The 4099-nt window shown below is 52.1% G+C and overlaps 1 long non-coding RNA gene across 1 annotated transcript; it reads left to right on the top strand.

The window, feature by feature from the left end:
- Positions 1-364: 364 nt before the first annotated feature.
- On the top strand, positions 365-3894 carry LOC117880545. The gene is made up of 3 exons (XR_004646553.1): positions 365-692; positions 1819-1949; positions 3070-3894. It is a non-coding gene; the product is annotated as an uncharacterized LOC117880545 (long non-coding RNA).
- The last annotated feature ends 205 nt before the right edge of the window (positions 3895-4099 follow it).

Genomic DNA, 4099 nt, shown 5'->3' with positions numbered 1-4099 from the left:
TAGCAGGATATGAACACGGGGCCTGATTTGGCTTCTGTTGAAGGCAAAGGAAGTTTGGCCATTGACTTCAATGCGGGCAGGCTTGGGAGAAGGGAGATGGGGTTTGTACCCCGTGTTTGATTTTGTTTTTTAAAGGAGGGGGGCTTATCTTACTTCAGAATAGCAGGAAAATCTAATCTTGTCACCCCTGTCTTTGCTGGAGGTCTCCTCGGGTGACCCAGAGAGATGGTCTGGGGAGTTTTCTCGGCCTTTAACCAGAGAAAGATTTTCTCCCAAGTGTGTCTCCTAGCTTTGAGTTATAGGTTTTAGCACAAGCAAAGCATTTGCTAAGAGTGTGGGTAAAAATCCCTTCCCCACTCAGCAGATCAGATTTCACTGTCAGTCCTGCCAGTTCTTCAGTTGTCCATAGAATCTTCTGGGTAACAGAGGATTAGACAAGACCTGGATTCCTAATGTGAAAAGCAAGCGGGGGACCCACTTTAAAAATAACTTCACTGATGCAGCCATGTGTTTGCTCTCTCTAGCCAGCCTGCGCCACCCCAGCGATGGGAGAGGGAGCTGAAGTCCATTCTGCCTGGCTACAGCCTCGTGAGCTCCACGCTGCTGGGGTGTGACAGGGAAAAAGAGCTTGTCCGGATTAGACCAGGTGGAAATTTGCAGATCCAGCCATTGGAAATGGCTCTTACTGACTGGTAAACGGAGCAAATACTGCACGACCTGGGCTGGTGGCCAGCCGCTGTGTCAGTTTCACAGCAAAGTGACCGGGGGCATTTGCACTTTGTGATGAAGTTAACCAAGGATCCTTTAACCCGTCACATTCCTTCTCCCAGAGCTTTTTAGGGCAGCCTCCTGTCTCCTCCCTCTTCCTAGAGGTCACTTTAGCTGAGGTGACGGTTTCGGGGAAGCATTGGCCTAGGAGCTAAATTCCACATGCTCTCTAGTCCAGTTTTAGCAGGTCTCCCCTCTTGAGATTCCCCACGGGAGGAGAGACATTGTGGTATGAGAAGAAGGAGGGATGTGCATTTGTGTTAGGGCAGGGAGAGGGGTGTGATGAATGTAGGTGTGTGTCCGTAGAGGGGAGGGGGTGTGTGGGAGAGAGAATATCTGGTGTGGGAGAGTGGCTGGTGGAATGGTTGTGGGGCGCGTGGGGGTTGTGTTGTGTTGTGTGTGGCAGAGAGAATGTATGGTGTGGGAGAGTGGCTGGTGGAATGGTTGTGGGGCGCGTGGGGGTTGTGTTGTGTTGTGTGTGGCAGACAGAATGTATGGTGTGGGAGAGTGGCTGGTGGAATGGTTGTGGGGTGCGTGGGGGTTGTGTTGTGTTGTGTGTGGCAGAGAGAATGCATGGTGTGGGAGAGTGGCTGGTGGAATGGGTGTGGGGTGCGTGGGGGTGGCCGATGTGTTGTGTTGTGTGTGGCAGAGAGAATGTACGGTGTGGCGGGGTGTGGGGAAGCTCCTTCACTCTGTCACTCAGGCTTCAGGCTGACAGGAGCTGGCTTTCCAGCGCTGCCCGATAGCACTGATTGCTGATTTGAGGAAACAAAATAGCAATTGTAATTACGGGCTTTGATAAGATAAAGGAGGCAGAGGAGGAGAGAGAGCAGGGCGAGAAGGGGGGAGGGAGGGGGCAGCCCGTGAATTAGCAGCTGTCACTCACTGCAGGGTGGGGGGGGGGGAAGGAGCAGGCAGCAAGGGGATAAACATTTTTGGCCAGGTAATTTCTCTGCCCCATCAAGCAAACCGGCAGCGTTTGGGGCAGCGCGTCATTATCAGAGTCACAATTCTCTCTCCCTCTCATGCCCTTTGTCCCTTACTCGACAGGTGTGAAGATCCCAGTAACCTAATCTGTGATGGGCAAAAGGACACACACACGCAGAGTGAAAAGACAGCAGCGTGCCCTCCCCATCCTCTCCCTTGGTGGAAAGAGCCCTGCTTGGATGCGCTCATGACAGGTGAGCGGCCTAGAGTTTTTCAGTGTAACACAGAGGATCGATTTTGCCACCTGGTGTTTTCTTTAAACGCCCATTACATGGGTCCCCTGCACCGAACATGCCTCCTTTCCTGCAGCCATCTCCTCCTTCTCCTCCTGCTGGCTGGAATGCTCTCTGCTCCCTCCTATTATCTAGGGGATCTCGATGCTGGGGCAGTACCTGACGCTCACATGGACAGCTGCTCAGTTGGGACCCAAGTGTCCTAGAAAAGGCTCCCTGGGTATTACTCAAGGTTACCATGGAGCAGTGGTTCTCAACCTGCAGCCCGTGGGCCACTTGCAGCCCAATCAGCACACAGCTGCGGCCCATGTGACATCCTCTGGGCCATACAGGTCGTATTGGATGCGGCCCACAATGGTACATAAGTTGAGAACCACTGCCCTGGGGCCTTGTCGAGAATGAAAGCGAGTTGGGTCGGGGACGTTGAGATCTAGAGAAATAGTTTTGGCCCCCTCTCACTGGAGAAACATTTCCACGTAATGAGTGACTCTGGGAAGCTGGGATTCTGGGATCAGGGTGCATACAGCAGTCCAGATTCAGAGGGGGGCAAAGTCTGTTAGATTTACCAGAGAGAACCTATCCAATCCGTGCAGGGCATGGGTTGGCCAAATCAGGCCACTCACTGTGTGTTGAGCTAACACCCTTTCCCCTCTTCAAATGGGATTCCCATCTCTGCCTGCACTGTCATTTCACAGAGTGTCTATTCCCTTCCCCACCCTTCTCTGGCTCTGTCCTGGTCTCCGGCTCCCAAGGGTGGCGGGGTGGGTGTGTAGTGCTGGGGTCTCTTTACTAGGAAACATACATGCCCTGGCAGGTCAGTTGTTAGGTGCTTGTTTTCAGTGGCAGGAGGGCAGGTTGGTTGGGTCTAGGATCCCAATGGATGTTGTTTGTAGGGACCCAATGCAGCTGTTGTACAACCTTCCTCGGGTGCTACGGAGGGTCTGAGGACGCAGATTTCCTGATGGCTTTTCCATCTGACCTGCAACGTCGCAGCTCACCTGGCCTCTCCAACACACAAACACATCCTCGAATTGCCTGCTTTCAGGACTTCTGCCTTTGTTTTATTTGGTTTTTTTTTCAGTGATTCTATTTTGCTTCATCTCATGCACAGCCAGGTGCGTGGGCCCGCCTGCAGGATCAGGTAGGGAGCATCATCTTCATGTGATGTGTGTGTTTGTGTATCTAAATAAGCATGCTGGAAGCTTGAGGGAGGAGAGGTAAAGTTTAAACAGCCCCACCTCCTTTTGCAATAGACAAGGAAAAGTTCTTCTTTAAACAGATCACTGGCATCTTCCTTGGCTGGCTTTTAAACATGCACTGTAGCAGGTTGACTCAGCATGTTTGAATGGTAGAAACTGTAATTAACCTTGTAGGCTTCCTGGCTGAAAGCAAACGCTTTAGTCTGACTGCTCTTGGCTGATTTAACACAAACTCCAGCACCCTCTGGCCAGTGACAAGCGTTCGCAGTAGATTAGTTGTAACTAGTACAACATACAGCAGTTAGAAGCAGCGTATTAGTGCAGGCTGGACTGTCCGATTAATCCACCCATCTCTCCAATCTTTTCACGTGACGTTACTGTTCTGGTGCCTTGCTGCTTCCACAGGTCTGTTCTATTCCCTCCGAGCGCCTACCCATCGTGCATTAGGCACCGTGACTGACATCTGTCACGCGTGAGTCATTCTCGCCCCAGGGGGCGAGCTGTGTGTGTGGTGGAGTGTTTTGGTTTGGGTGACAAGATTTTTGTTTTTTGAAATGCCCATCCTGCTCTGCGTTAGGTCGGGTTTAACCCATCCCTCGTCTACTGGAATGGTAGGCAGGTCAGAGGTCATTACAAGAAAAAGTGCCCAGCGCTTCCCTTTACCAGCCAGCACCAGGCTGTATTTGAAGGTGAGTCATCACACACACAACACACACACACACACACACACACGCACGCACACTTTCTGCATGCTCTGGCAGTTTGTGGCGCTGCTGCACTGGCCTTATCAGCAGGCAGCGGGGATAGAATTACCCCAGAGCACAAGGTGTGCCGCTCTCTGAATTCTCCCAGAGCTGGGATCCCTCTCGACCCCCCTCTCTGTTTGTTGTGTTTGGGCTTGAGATAGCGGCA

Source organism: Trachemys scripta, chromosome 7 (assembly GCF_013100865.1).
Source record: "Trachemys scripta elegans isolate TJP31775 chromosome 7, CAS_Tse_1.0, whole genome shotgun sequence".
NCBI classification, from domain to species: Eukaryota; Metazoa; Chordata; order Testudines; family Emydidae; genus Trachemys; species Trachemys scripta.
The sequence above is the reverse complement of the archived record's forward strand: the minus strand, read 5'-3'. Positions and strand labels throughout refer to the sequence as shown.